The sequence below is a fragment of the Siniperca chuatsi genome, linkage group LG24 (genome assembly GCF_020085105.1).
Source record: "Siniperca chuatsi isolate FFG_IHB_CAS linkage group LG24, ASM2008510v1, whole genome shotgun sequence".
Lineage (NCBI taxonomy): Eukaryota > Metazoa > Chordata > Actinopteri > Centrarchiformes > Sinipercidae > Siniperca > Siniperca chuatsi.
Genome location: NC_058065.1, coordinates 7,027,190 through 7,043,745, shown reverse-complemented (window position 1 = coordinate 7,043,745; position 16,556 = coordinate 7,027,190). Strand labels below are relative to the sequence as shown.

The window sequence follows — 16,556 nt, the reverse complement described above, 5'->3', positions numbered from 1 at the left end:
GCAAATCTTCATCACCTATAAACTCTCATTCTGAGTACAAGACTGGACTCTGATTGCCTAATGGGGGTGGGACACATTTGTAAGCAGCAGGGTGTCATAAAGAGCTGTGAGAACAAACTGATAACACAGGTCATTTATGCTACAAGATTCATAAGAAAGAAGAGGTAGGATCGAGGTACAGCCACACAGCGACACGCCCAACATTTTCTGAGAACCAGGGAAACTGTTTAGGAACTCATGAACTTTACATGCATTTTGCCTGGAGAAACCAGGTTCCAAATTTAGTTCCTGGGTCATAGTTCATGTCCCAAAAAAAGTCCCTGTTTTGGATGTAGTACAGTACTTTCTAATGGTTCTAACTTGATGTATTTGTCTAATTCTTTTTGTCCCATTAAAACTGTACTCAGAAAATGAGTAGCGATTAAATTTCCAATAAAGAAATGCAGCCACAACAGAGACAATTTTGGGACTCAAACAGTTCAAAGATGAGGGAATCTCAAACTGGTGCCTCAACAGACGAGGTCTGGAGCACACAAGTACAGTTAGAGCTTTTAATAAGGTGCAGAAACATTTTGACATAAAGCACATATTCATTCGAGTAAACCCAAGAAATTGTCTGAGATGCAATGAAGTCCTTTCATTTTTAAGACCTAATTTATTTACGGTTTCTATCCCAGGATATTACTGATGATTTTGGTAATGATGTGCTGACGTTGGAAAAATAGTAACAATAAAAATATGGTAGAAATGGATGCTTCAAGCAGAAACAACTTTAACTACTTTAACTCCCAGCTTCTCCTAAATGTTTCAAGTCTTCCCACCACTTTCACACTTGGCTCTTCAACACAATGCTTCACTTGGCCTTCACATTTAAGAGTCTTCTTCATATGCTGGTCTATAATTCATCCTCCCCACCAACAAACACTTACGCTTGCATCTTTTGTTCTCCCTCCCTTTATTCCTTGTTTCATTTTCACTTCTTGTCTTAAACCGTCCTTCATTCTGATTCCTTTCACCACCAGGTGCAGCTCTGTCATTTTCTCATAGCTCTGTAGCTCTGCTACACAGAAATCTACAGAGAAACTCACACCAAGATACAGATACCCAAATGAAATCAAACAGAGCTTCCCTCATGGGTCCATGCCTCGCCAGGCAGTACATGGCCATACTGCCGCCGTGCGACTGATGGACTTCTGGCACAGAATGGCAGAGTGACGAACACAAAATCCCTCTCAAGGAGCAGATGCCTGCTTCCTCTTGACATATGCCCCTGAGATTGAGCAGGGTGGATGGGAATTGGAAGGGAAAGCAGGGGATATTAGAGGGGGAAGAAGGAGGGAGGAGAGTGTTAATCTGGAGAAGCAAGGAGAAAGCAGAGGAAATGAGGATACAATAAGAGAAATGGAAGTAGAAGGGTAAGAAGTTAAGGATCTGAGAAGCATTCTCAAGTTGTTTTATATACTTGTGCTTCTTTAGATAATTTGTTGCATACTAAAAATCATGCTATGAATTTTAAAATCTTAATTCAAAGGACAGTATGTTGAAGCCCTTTCGAGGCCATTAAGAATGAGGATTTAAAGAAAAGCTCTCACTTTCTAATAAATTAGAGCTAAGGGCATGGGGCCAATGTCAGAGAATGAGTTTAAAAGAGAGTAGAAGAGAGCCAGAGAGGAAAGTGAGCTCCTTCTCAGCTAAAGATGAACAGATGGTGTTGGGAAGTGAAACAAGAGATACGAAGGGATGAGACAGGATGAGGCAAGAGAGAAAGGAATGAGGGGATTTCAAGAAAGAGTTGCCACATTTGTATCTGAACTTTTACTGTTTCTCTTTGCATCATTTACAGTATTTTACTTTACATGGAGACAGAAATTAAATTATATATGTTGGTCAATCAAAGATATGGAAATGTTACTCATGTTACTACTGGATTTGCTGTGTGAAAGGTATTGGCAGTGGCATTTTGTGAAAAATGGACAACAAAAATAAATATCAATAGTCACTTTGAATTGATTTGGACATTTCCGAAGGATAGGAATGTACATGAAATGAAGGGTCACGGTCTATATTCAACAGAATGTTTCATCAGTGGCTCTTTTCAAGGACTTCACATTAAACTGGCCTTGGTGTTTCAATCTTGACTAAGCGTCCAAAGAAAGAGGAAAAATAATAACCATATTACAAAATTACAAGAAAAACATACGTTCTTACTCAGATCTAGTAATATCTAGTCATACAGGTAGTTCTGGTTCTATTCCCTTGGGTTTTGAGATATTCATCTATAAGATTTTGCTGCTGTCTCAATACAATGGCGATAATTGGCTCACAGAATCAAACTAAATTCTACAGCCATGCTATCTGTTCTGTGAGGCTGTACAGCGGTGCTTTGAGCTATAAGCTAACACTAGCATGGCAACATGCTCACAATAACAATGCTAACAGGCTGATGTTTAGCAGGTACAATGCTCATCGTAGTTACCATCTTAGTTTTTGTGTGCTTACAGTCTATTGTCCTAATTAGCACTAAACACAATATATATAACCTTTATTTAACTAGGAAATCACATTGAGATTAAAACCTCTTTTTACAAGTGAGCCAAGACAGTGTTAAATAGTAGGGTTAATATACAGCTGAGGTTTATATAAACATCAAAGTACTGGACAAATTCTAATTTTGACCTGATAATGGAGATAGATGAAAAGTCAGGAAATCACCAAAGTTTTTACAATTCATCCAGAGGGGAACACAAATGTCTGTACCAAATTTCATGGTAATCCATCCAAAACTTGAGACATTTTACAAAAGATCACCAAAGGGGATCACCAAGGGGATCACCAAAGTCGGTAGGCTTAATCCACTTGGGACCATTAATGTTTGTATGGCAATCCATCAAATAGTTGGACCGACCATAGTAAGTGTGGTGGCAGAAATTTCAGAATGGCCACATTAAACTAAAATTCTGTGCATGGCTAGATGCCACTAGAAGTGAGAGTTTGCTTTTTGTAATTTTGTAATTTAGGTCAACCAACCCTTTAAAATGAGTTTTTTCTTCTCATCTTCTATTATTCTCAGTAATTTTTCTATCACGCACCCTCAACTGATATTTTTTTCTTCTTGTCAGATTTGTCCATCGTTTGTCATTTACACACAAAATACTGTATATGTAGGTATTACGTACTTGCACACACAAACACTTCCCACAACCAATACTGTTGCAAGGTGAAGTCTTTTCATTAAAGCAAACAAACAAGCAGAGAACACACGCACACTTACTGTAGTGAGCACCATAAACAGCAATTCTAAGTCTTTCATTAATACGCACAAGAATTTAATTAACGGCTATTGATAAGCTTCATCTGTCTTAAGGACATGTTTGTTTGTGAATATGTATAAGTGTGTGTTGGGTGCGTGGCTGTGTATCTTAACGACACACTCGTTATGCAGTCATTATACAGTGATCTTCTTGATTTGTCAAGCGTGAAGAGGAGAAGCACACATACACTCATTCAGTGTAAGATATGAACACAGTGTGTTGACGGATTAGATGGGAGTTTTTAATCATCTTAATTAAACTTAATTGTTATTTGTTGAATATGTGGCATTTATGAAGTTCATAGGAACACAAAAGCAGATTGAGTACTAATTAAAACCCAAGAACTGTGTTTTATTACAAGAATCTGTTAAGATGCGAGAGATGTTCAGTGGTGGTTTGAAACAAATGAAATGAATATATAAGGAGATACTGAGCAAGTATTAACAACATGTGGCACACAGTAAGATTACTAAAATAAGGATTCTTTGTTGCTAGATAAAAACATTACAAAGAGTCAACTTTTGAATTTCAGGCACTTTTTCTGTAGTCATGCCTGTGAATTGTGAGCTTCCAATGCTTTACGCTTTTCACTGTGGTAGTGAGTATCGTGGCAGAGTATACAACTGAAACCTTAAACATTTGGTGTCCCTACCTTCAAAGGCAGTCTTAACAGTGTAATCTGTTCTTGAAAAATCCAAGTTCATCCCAATGGTCAAACAATCAAAAATAGTTTGTATATGTAGGTTGTCGTGTACTGATTCTTCAGTTTGTAACAGCTGCAAAATGGTATGATGGCAGGAAGAAATTACACTTATGGTGCCAATTTTTTAAGCAACCTGTTAGATATGTATAGTAAGATTTTGAATTTTGCCCAGTTGAGAACCTCTCTACACAGGACAAGGCCAATGGTCACCAACCTTTTTGATACTTAAAATAAAGCAGTACCACTGGGCTAGGTTATAGACAAACAGGCATCTGAACATTTACCTTCAATATCAGAGAACAACTACTAGCAGCCAAAGAAAATTCACAGAGGTTATTTGATGGGTCTTTGCATTTAAAGTTACTGACGCTGTGCAGAGAAAACCTTAGGTAGGTTTTGTTGAAGTTGTGTTATTAGGCAGGGGAGAGTCTGTAATTGGAAAGAAAAGTTTATACTTCACAGGTAGATAATTGTCAATGTCAAATTTATATATATAGCACATTTAAAACAACCACTGTTGACCACAGTGATGAACAGGATAAAACACCAAATAAACAAACATGAAAGTTAATAACAAATACATAATAACAATAAACATAATAACAGAACAGCAGCACAATAGAAAATGAAATCAAGGTGTCAAGCTCAACTAGAATTGAATGCCAACGAGAGGAGGTGGGTCTTTAGCAGCGACTTAAAAGTTTCTAGAGTCTGGGCAGCTCTTATACGAAGAGGTAAACTGTTCCGGAGATTAGGGGCAGCCACTGCAAAAGCTTGGTCGCCTCTATTTTTGAGCCTACAGAACATACAAGAGCATCTGGTTGGTCGACCTCAGTGCTCTAACTGGAGCATGATAATGTAACAATTCTGCAAGATAAGGTGACGCCAGCCCATTTAAAACCTTAAAAGCAAGCAATAAAATCAATCCTGAAGCGGACAGGAAGCCAATGGAGGGAGGCCAAAACTGGTGTTATGTGATCGCGCTCTCTTACCAGTTAAAAGACAAGAAGCTGCATTTTGTACTAACTGCAGATGACGAAGAGATGACTGTTCTAAACCCACGTACAAAGAATTGCAGTAATCCAACCGAGAAGCAATAAAAGCACGGATAACTCTCTCGAGGTCGTTGGGAGAGAGATAGGACTTTCCCTTGGCTAAAAGTCTCAACTGAAAGAAGCTGGTTTTGACAACTGAACTATTATCTAGTTTAAAGGAGCTGTCAAAAATAACTCCAAGATTCTTAGCAAAGACCGACTGTAAGATGCTAGAGGGCCAAGAGTACCATGAGGGTCATTCAGTAGGTCAGGTCATACAAACAAAGATCTCGATCTTAATGAAAATAAGAAATAATAAGAAATAAGAAAATAATTAAAATCCATCCATTGATGTTGTTTAAGCAGTCCAACAAAGGTTGCAATGGATCTTTACTTTTAGTTTTCATTGGCTAATAGATTTGTACATCATCAGCAAAACAATCAAAAGCAATATTATGTTTCTTAAAAATGGATCCCAATGGCAGCATATACAATGAAAAGAGCCTTGAGGGACCCCACAGTCAAAGCACCAGAATAGCAGAGTTCCCTGAATCAACAATTAAGAGAAGATCATTAAAAACTTTTAAAAGAGCTGTTTCAGTGCTATGATGTGGTTTAAACCCAGACTGAAACTTTTGCCATGAATGCCATGATTATCTAAAATGTTTTCAGTTGATTAAAAACAACTCTCTCCAAAACTTTAGATAAAAAAGGTAGCTCAGAAATAGGCCTGAAGTTACAAAGAAGCATCCAGATTTTGCTTTTTAATAAGAGGCTGCACTACAGCATGTTTAAAAGCAGCTGGAACGCACCCTGAAATAAAACTGAATGACGATACTAGACCCAACCGTACTAAAAAACGTCTTTTAGTAGATGACAGAAAATACTGTCTAAGGGACAATTTGTAGGCCGCATATTGTGAAGTACCTCTGATAGTAAGGAAAGTGATACAGGCTCAAACTGATCAAAGACAGCTGGGCACAGAGGAGGAACACAAGGGTCTAAGGCAAAGGAAGTGGGTGAAGACCTAAGAGCAGAAATCATTCCAATAAAAATTAAAATTAAATAATTAATTGTGTGTGTGTGTGTAAGAGAGTGTGTGATATAAGATGAATATCTGATTCTTCTGTGGCTGGCAAGAGTCTTCCTACAACAGTAATTACAGACTCTTGTCTCTCTGGAAGATGATCCAGGAGTGAGTGTGCGTACGCACACACACACACGCACACACACACGGCTCCTGCCAAAAGACAACACCCAGCACTCCCCTCCTAGATGCACCTGAGGAAAGAATAACTGTCACCACACATTCACACACACACACATCCTTGCACCTGAGTACACTCACGTGCCAGCAAAAGGCCACAGCACCGTCTGTTCCTGCCACACACACATCCTCTGTCTCTCTTCTTAGCACTTCATTTTCCTTTTAATTTTATTCTCAGATTTTGTGCTATACTGTACCATATATATATGTGTTTACACGCATACATCTTTTTATTAGTAAATCTCACCAGCAGATTTAGCGTGATTTAAGGTGTTGGTGTTGACTATTTAGTCTTTACTCTATTGACGCAGCATCTCATTTGGTCTTTTGCATATTGTTAAGGTGATTCATTCATAACAGTGCCCACTTACGTTACTTTAAACAGAACATCAGATAATTTCTTAAAGTAACATAAAATGTAATGGTGCCTTTAATAGCCATTTAAAAGTGATTCATGTCTTTATGGAAATATGAAAATTCCCCAACAGCTTTTTTGTTAAATATACAGGCCTGTACAAGCAAGAACCTTTTGTGATGTTCTGACCCATCTACAAAGTAGTTCACAGAGCTTGGACAACTAGTACTCCAACAGCTTAATACCCAGCATTTCATTTGCATAGTAACTGACAGTGTTCTGCATTCATTTTTTATAGGTAATCGACTCCACTGTGAGATCCACACCTGTTTGAAGCTGATGAACTTGACAATGGTGTATTTTGTCATGTTGAATGTCATACCAATGTACAACAGACCATGGTTGAGATGACTTGATCTTAAACCACTGCTATTATTTGTATTTTTTGATTATATTTTTCACAACTCCTGTAGCTTTCTGTAGCCTCTCCCATCTTGGGCTTCACCGCAAAGGATAAAAATTGTATTTTTTCTGTCCTATCATCTGCCACAGAGAGGGAAAGTGACTTAAGCTCAGTTTGTGCTAACAGAACGGTGCTTTTGGCCTGTTTTGAATCATGAAGAAATCGAGCAGATTTTTATTCAAAATCATACTCAAAGCACACAGTGTAAAATGCAGCTCAGAGGCTGCAAATCTTTTTCATGATGGGCTTTTTTTCATTTACAGAAATATATTTTTATGTTTTAAATTATTGAAACAATCTATTGATGTTAAAATGATACATGCAAAATGTGTCAAATACAGTTCTTGATGTTTTAAGTCTGTCTTGGACAGATGTGGACTATAAGCACTACCATTAGGTAGGTGTGAGTAAACACATGTTACAGATGATGTGTGTGTATATTATATATATATATATATATATATATATATATATATATATATATATATATATATATATATATATATATATATATATATATGCAAGTTAATTGTCTCAAGGAGTAAGACAAGCCTTCATACATCATTAATACAAACACACACATGTTTAGCTGGTTGCCACCTTTCCCAGGTGGCACACATACTCATGCGCACATACACATTTAGCGCGGTTAACACCTTGTAAAAACACCTGGTGACCCAAAAGAAATCACAGACAGATTGAAGATGGGACAACAGGAGGAGGAGGAGGAGGAGGAGATAACGTGGAGAGGGAGGAAGACACACCTGTTATTAGCTTTTCTCCAGACCGTCGATCGGATGGAAGTTGGGACGGAAGGATCGAAGGAGGGACGATGGAGGAAGGAGACAGAAGGAGATCCTGGGAGAGAAAGACAGAAATTGTCAGGCATTAATAATAGATGGCAGCTCCATAGAGACCATGTTCAGACATTAATAATGGATAAAACTCAGCTGGAAGGGGCAAGGAAACACCTCAGCCAAATTTACCTGAGGAAATAGAAACAAGAAGAAAGTACTCGTATGTTGCTTCTTTAGAATTTGGTCAACTTTTTGGCAATTTTCTGAACTCCAATTCTTACATGATAATGAAATTTGTATTGAAATCTTCACCTGTCCTTTGCATTATTCTTGCTGTTATGTACCCAAAGTCAAAGTAGTTGGAGATATCACCTTGAGAGGAACCCATCCACTGCTATTCATTACACTATACAGTAAACAGCAACTTCTACAGACTTAAAAATTGCCTGACCTTATATCCAAAATGAAGTTGTGGTTTGTTTTGGTCAAAGATTTTTGTTATTATATGCCTGTGTATTTTCATATCACTGCCATATTATGTTACCGTCTGTTTCCTGGTAAACACAGGAAGAAATGGAAGTGCCCGACAGGAAATAATCCCTCGAAACATATTGCATTACATAGAGCAACATAGAGCAACTTTCTTAGCCGTCACAGCAGTTGATACCATCATTTGGCTTTGTCTCAAACTATATATATTTTAGAAACCATAACAAACAAAAAAATGATCAGTGACTGCAAAATAGAAAAAAACGTAACCAAACCCTGTAAATCTAAATAAGATTGGTAGTCATTTCAATCAGATGCTTGAAATGATCATCATTCTGAATCCCCTACTGAGCCTGATTTTAAATGAGCTGCGAGAAAAGTTGTTTTCAGAGACATGTTGTTACACTGCAACCCTTAAAAGGACTTCAATTCAAGTAAAGTTATAGAAAAACACCAAAAAATTTCCTGAAACAGCCCAGAGGTTGAGTTTAAACATTCCCAACGAGTGGTTATATGCCAGATTGAAAATCAGACAAACCAAAAATTCAAAAATTTCTGCATGAGAGCAGCAACAAGGAGAGGGCACAAGCTAACTATCACTTACAAAGACCCTTGTGCACACACACACACACAAATGTGAGAAAAAATTACAGATGCTTCTACACACATGCACGTACATATTTATGCATACTTTCGCACACAAAAAACACACAAATTAACACACAGAGTTTGGAGTACTGCCAGTTCTTGATGACACTGAGGGGAGAAAGAGGGAGAGAGTGCACACACACACATTCCATTGCACTGTCCTGCTCCCTCTTTTCCTCTGTCTGTTACATCCTCTCATCTTTTATTTCACACACTTGCTCCCTCTTTTTGTATCTACACACACCAATACCCACACACACACAGGCAAATGAGCAGCACACTTAAACTAAATGAGTGGCCTGATGGTGAATCACTGTCATTTAGCAACAAAGACCTCAGCTTGTTGTCCCTTCACCCCCCCCTCTCTCACTTCATCTAACACACACACACAACCCTATACACAGATCAACACACGTATTCAACATTCACATCTACTATCGCACACGTGTACATGCGCAAAACACACACACCGTATGGGTGTATAATTACAGTGAGTGAAGCAGCACTAAGGAATAATTACAGAGGCTGGTTGCTGTTGTTGTTGTTGTTGTTTCCAACAAATAAACCAATACACAAACAAGATGGAGGGGTGAGTGGCAGGTCAAACCATCTCTGTGATGACGCTGTAATACAGCGCCATCTCCCATATTTGGATGTGTTCTCTTTCACTCTCTCTTTCTACTCTGTATGGACAAAAGTATGTAGACACCTAAACATTGCACCCATGTGAGATTGTTGAGCATCTCATTCCGAAACTATGGGCATTAATCTGCTGCTATAACAGCCTCCACTCTTCTGGGAAGCCACAATATTTTGGAACATGGCTGCAGGGATTTGCCTCCATTCAGCCTTAGTGAGGTCCAACAGTAAAGTTGGGTGATAAGGCCTGGCTCGCAATCAGCATTCCAGTTCATCCCAAAGTTGTTGGATGGGGTTGAGGTCAGGGACATTGTCACGTTGAAATTGGTAAGGACCTTCCCCAAACTGTTTCCACAAAGTTGGACACACACTATTGTCTAAAATATAACTGTATGCTGAAGCATTAAGATTTCCCTTCATTGGAACTAAGGGACCTAGCCCAAACCATGAAAACCACCCGAGATCAGGGGTGTTTACTACTGTTAAGTGTTAAGTATGTACACATACTTTTGGCCATATACTGTATGGCTTTTTATCCTTCCTCTGTCTCAATTACTTAGCTTTTTCTCTTCTTTTCAATATTTTTTCTGTTCTCTTTTTAGCTTTTTTCACTTCTTTCAAAGACCCAAAGTCCTCTATCCCCCACTGTAACTCATTCTCTCTCTCACACACACACAGTGCCCAGGCACTCACCTGCGCTGAAGGTAAATGGAGTGTGAGGTTTTACTGGTGCTGTGATTGCAGGGTACGGCTCAGGAGGAAACAAGTATTTGGTTTGTTTATGTGCTATCAGACAGCAGGTGGCGGAGTCAGCACACCGCCTCTTGACCTGCACTGGGGAGAGGGGTGGACTGAGGTCTAGGCAGGAGGGGTGAGTGGGGGGTACTACAAAACTTAAGTCTAAACATTTCTCAGAATTATTCTGAGAAGAGGGAAAATGCTTACAAGTGAGCTGACGACTGACTGGAAACATCAGCAAATACTGTTAATGTACATGTTCAAAAATGACCATAGAACTGAATGAACAATGTACTGTTACAACATATGTATGTGAATGAATGAAAATTAATGTTATAGGAACATCACAGTGCTGATATTAATAAATAAGTATGAGTTTGTGTATCTGTGTGTCTGTGCTGCACTCTTGCATGTCCATCAGTATCTGGAAAAGACTGCGTGTGTGTGTGTGTGTGTGCGCGTGCTATACGTGCATGTGTGTGAAGTGGTAGGGGAGGTGCAAGGTTGTGAGGGTGAGGGTTATCCCACTGCGTCAGAGAGAAAGAGGAAAAAGAGGGAGGGAGCGCTCTTGCATGTAGAAAAAAAAGGAGAGATGAAAAATGGACGATAAACGAGTGGCTTTGTTCTCTTGAAGGGCTGGGTTCACCAGCGGATGAAGAGCTAACTCTTACTGGGAAATCACAGCTTGGCACAGGTCTCTGTCTTTCATTTGTTTGCATCCTCTCTCTTTATTCCTGTTCCTAACCCTCACTTTTTAGAGTTTTTATCTCTTAATCAACCTTTTGTTATTTTTCTTGCTCATTCTGTCCCTTTTTCTGTTGTTACCTATTTCTGCCTCATTCTCAGTGTTGTTTTTCTTTATTAATTACCTCAATATCCACTCAATTGTTTGTTTATGTTACTGTCTACCTTTATCCCTAGTATCCTGCATATGATCGATCTACTGTGGCCTTCCATCCATCCATCCCCATTTCTCTCTTGCTATTCAAACACCTATTCTAACATGTACTGATAATTAAATCAGTCCCTCACACATGTAAACATATACTTATACACATTCTGCCGGCTTGTCTATCCTCCCTCCCTCCCTCCCCCTCTGTCCTTCAATCCATCCATTCTTCCTTCTCTGCATCCCTCCATCCTCCATCTCTGTTCTTCGTCAATCTATGCTTCCATGTCCTGTTGGAACAAGTGGGGTGTCCACTGAAATATCAATGGCATGCCTAATAACCCACAAACACACACACAAGCATTGTCAGAGTGAGACCAGGACACTTTGGACAGTGACTGTATGCTGGACTGATGGAACAAGAAATAGTGACGGAATTAGAAAAAAAAGACAAAAGGAGAGATTAATTTGGATAAAAAGAAAGAAATGCTTACAACAAGTCACTGGAAACAAATCAAAAATGTCAATAAATAAATCACATTCCTGACATTAAAATACTGATGTCTGTGTACTTCATTCTTTCTAAACATCAGTCAGTATCAGTCCTTCCTCCCGTCCTCTGTCCTCCTCCCTCTGCTGCTGATGTGATTCACTGCAGGTAAGTTACTGCTGGTAGAGAGAGGAGGGACTGGTTTGTCTCAGCCAGCAGTAAGTTTACAAGAATTTGTGGCAAAGTAAGCTAAACAGTTAGACTACATACAGACAGCTTCATTTTAGCTTGTTTGTAACAATTCACTATCAGCCAGCTGGCTGTGCTTGTGTGAAACATGAGAGCCTGCAGACAGAGCAGATTAAAATATCGCTTTCTTTATGTTCACATGTTCATGCTTGTTGAACAGGTGTATCGATAAAGTATTGCTTTTTACTTGCGGAGGTTTTATTGTAGTTGTTGTCAACTCGAGTAATCTCCACCGCGGCCTGTCCGATCTGCTGACTGCGCTCCATGTGTCGGAGGAGCTCAGCCCAGCCCCGACACAGACAGGAGAGGCTGCAGCGAGCGTGATAATACCACGGTCTTTAATGATTTAGCCCCGGGGCCCGTTTAATTCTGGGTTTTAGTACCTATCCCTACTTAGAGAGTGCCTGGTCGGTATGTAACTCTCAAAAGAGATAGCTACTTCCATCAGCAGCTCTGGAAAAATAATTGTGTTTAATCGTTTTTTGAATTGTGCCTGCTAGATTTACTTCCCCAATGTGGCATTTTACTTGTCCGGGCACTCCTTATTGTTGAGCCCTGGATTATCGTGAGTGCTTTGTAGACTTTAGGAACCCTAATACGAAACAAACAGTAGCGAAGCAGTTGTTGGAAGGATCAGAAGCTCTTCACACATTGTATTTTGTGTGCCAACAGGTAGAACTTCATGGAAAATCAGGAAATAACAGCAGCAGCACCAACATCATTGGTATAACATCAAGACAATCCATTCTTATTTAGGGATGCACGGATCTGCCGTGCTCTCTTTAAACATAAGATCTAATACCTAAACGCAGAATATCTGCTGATACAGAGTATCAATCCAATACCTGGTATATACTGTAGTTTAAGTAAGGAAAAATTATGTACCAGGAATGCTGTGTCACTAAACATTAAAAAGGCAGCCCACTGTGACTGCGATAGTGGAAACACACATTTCTAATAATGACACTGATGGAAAAAAAACTTATTTAATCTGAATTAATGACAATGGATGACCTAAAAAAAGGTCAGTACCGGCACCAATCAGCACATCTTTAGTCTTGTTCTGGAAAACATGCAAAGCACTAAGAATTGATTCAGCCCAGTTAGATACACTGTATGTACCTGACTAATCAGCAAACTATAGGAAGTGTTTGGATCACAATGTGACTGAACCCTTTAGAAACCCCAAAACCTTGTTAACAATCAAAACTAGGTATTATAGATACAGTAAACGGGTTAAGGAGAAACATTTCCAAAATAGATATTTTGTCAGGTGTAGAAAGGGTTCATGTTAATGTCTGAGTGAAAGACAGAACTGTCAGTCATCTTTTGTACAGCCCACTTGAAACTACATTTGTCTTAGGGAAATTCATCCATACATCTATCAGACCACAATTAGAAAAGCAAAACTGTTGGCTGGCTTTGCTTCCAACGCATCACAATTAATGTGACACTGATGATTAACGTCGAGTTTCAAGTTAAATAGAAAATTTAGTAACAAAATGCAATAAATATCTTTCATTAGAGTGATATAATTCCATGTGTTAACATAAAAGTAGTAAGAGATAGAGAGAAGGTTATAATGACAGCCATCTCTGTCTAATGCCTTTTAAAATCAGCTTGTTCTCCACATATACTGTATGTAGCTAATGCACTTCTCAAAACATTGACTCAATGAAATAACTACTGTGTTGTCAGTGAAGCAATTCATTATGATTAATGTAATGTTACAATGTTATTACAGAAATTATATCACAATATTTAGAATGTAACTAAATAAAATGAAGGCGTGAACAACATTGCATTAAATATAGAAATTATTTTCTTTGCAGTAAAATAAAATACAGTAGTGATGATGTTGGCAATTATGTGATTGTTAGTCACGGTCTTAAATAAGTTCCTTCTGGACATGTTTACTTCAGCTAGACTGAGCTTTACCATTTAATTACCCTGTTACTTTAGCTCATGTGTATATGCACATGTGCACGCATGCCTCTTGGTGTGTATATGTCTGTTTGTGAGTGTGTGTATGTGTCTCTGTTTAATACCCTAACAACCTTATTACTTGCCAGGCTTTTACCTCAAACTTCTTGGTTAAATGGGAGCACGCCTCGACTTTAGATCAGCCCCAGGCATTTCCTTACGTGCCTAGTTAAAGGGGCGGGAGGTAAAACTCTGTAATTCAATTTCAATTAAAGGAGAGAAGAAGAAGAAGCTTTAATTGATTGTCGTTAGCCAGAGCTGTGTGTGTGTGTGTGTGTGTGTGTGTGTGTGGGGCTGACTGTAGACACACACACATATGTCCTACTTTCTCCTTGCTTGATTATACTCAGCTTGCTTCCAGTCTATGTTGGGGAAGCATGGGGAAGGGGTCAATACTCAAAAAAGGCTTTTTCAGGCAGATTTCAGACTACCACTCTATTGCATCTATGATATTATTGCATTCAATTACTGAAAAAATGTTAATTATACGTTATTATTTGTGTTTGTTTCAATATATTTAAATATTAAGCTTTCAACTGAGTTTTATTTACTATAGTACTAAAAGTTGGTTATAAACAATGTACATCAGATAAAAATATGCTCAAAGGTTAATTCATTTTTATCTTTTGTGATTTTTATTAAATGAAACAAGTCAAAGTCAATACAAACTGTTTGTTTAAGCTACTTTCACTGTCCAAAGCTTATTCTAATGTGCCAAAGGCTATCATTATAATACCCCATGCAAATATGGCAACATTATTACACTGAGCATAGTTTGATCCCCAAAGTGACGGCGACTCAAAAACATCCTGAAAGTCTGCCCCGCACTGTCTGCCTGTCACATTGTGTACAAAACGACACGGGTCAATGAGTAGATGCTAAAAAAAAGAGAAAAACCCACAGAACTGCTTTTACCAAGTTTGTTTTTGCTCTTTTTATCCTGTTTGCATTATTTGTGGTGGGATTTTTATTCGGCATCTCTTCGTCCCTTGTTGGGCTTTTTTTTTTTGGCTTGGTTACAAGGCGTTAATGAAAGCATTTCAAGCAAACATGTTGATTTTTGTTTCCATGGGGATGCAGAAGGCCTGACAATGTCACAGAGGCTTCGTCCAACAGAATGGTGGAAAACACTGCTGCCTTTTTCCCTCTTTATTCACATTGTGTCCCTCTGTTTCTCCTCAACTCTCTGTTGCATCTTCTTTTCTTCTCTACTACTTCTCTCTTCCTTTGTTCACTCTTTATATTTAAATTTCTTTAACTCTGCCCACTCTCTTCTGTGTCCTTGCCTTTACCATTTGTTTTCCTATATCCATCTTTTTAAGCAGCCCTTCAGCTCTATTTCTCTCTTTTTCTCTGCCACTTTTCTCTCTTTCCTCCTCTTTCCCTTTTTGTTTCTGACCCTCTCTATTCTGCTCACTGCCTTTCTTCCTTTGTTGTCATCTATGTGTGAAGAGCTGTGATAAATAAAGACAAACACAGCAGTATGTGTTTGTGTGTGTGCGTTTGAAAAACGGACGCCAGCTCTCTGATAGCATTGTTAGCCTCTCCACCTCTCCTCACTTCACTGCACATCCAGCTACAGGCTTTCTTCCCCCCTCTCCATCCATCCAGGCCCCAAGCCAGGAAGGCGGCTTCGAGGCCAAGTCAGGCCAGGACGGAGGCTTCATTGTGGGGATGCAGGAGGCATTGGTGCTAGAGGATGTGGACCAGGGATCCAGGCCAAGCCTCAGACCCAAGACCCTGATCTGGCTTGCCAGCCGACCCACTGAAGGGCCTTCGTGGCTGGGCACAACATCAGGGCGAGAGGGGAGATGGAGGCTGGAGGTCTCAGCAGCGGTAATGGCAGTGGCTAGATTAAGACCTTCTCTTAGAATCAGCACAATGGAGGAGGTCTACAGCGGAGCTACACGCGCACACACACAGGCACGCACACACACACATACACACTGCCTCTATTCAGCTCCGTCCATGTCGCCCATCACAGGCAGAAAAGCATGAATAAATACATGAGCAGTGTAGAGCTCCATAGGACTGATAAAAAGAAAGAAAAACACATGAATTACAGGAACTGAAAGAAAGAATGGTAAATTAAAAAAAGGGAACAGATGAATAATTTTGATGGTTTTGTACTACAGTAATTGTGATGGGAGAAAAAAAAGAAAAAGGAAAAGGAGGGTGATGAATTATGAAAATCCTCCAAGTCCCTGAGCTCAGAAAATGGAATAATTAGGAAAAGTTAAAGACCCAAGTTTGGAAATGAATGGCTGAAATGAACTTTCAGAGGCCTCTGAGTTATTGTGTGAGTAGTATCAGGTTTACAGTTATGGCAGTATTGGTAGCACTGTTGCAATGACAGCGAGCGACCATTTCCGGTGTATCAAGTTAAAGATCAGATGCTTAAGTGCTAATGCAATTATATATGACAACTAAATCAAATCAACACAATAAACACAGACTGTGGCTACTACTACTAATACTACAACCAATACCAAATCCATCAC

The 16,556-nt window shown here is 39.1% G+C and overlaps 1 protein-coding gene across 1 annotated transcript in view; it reads right to left on the bottom strand.

Annotated features, from left to right (window-relative positions):
* The window catches only part of ccdc28a (coiled-coil domain containing 28A), a 214,863-nt gene that overhangs the window by 100,573 nt on the left and 97,734 nt on the right, over positions 1-16,556 (bottom strand). The window contains exon 4 of the mRNA XM_044188576.1: positions 7,898-7,991. The gene's annotated coding sequence lies outside the window, so the exon portion shown is untranslated. The remainder of the gene's footprint in view (positions 1-7,897; positions 7,992-16,556) is intronic.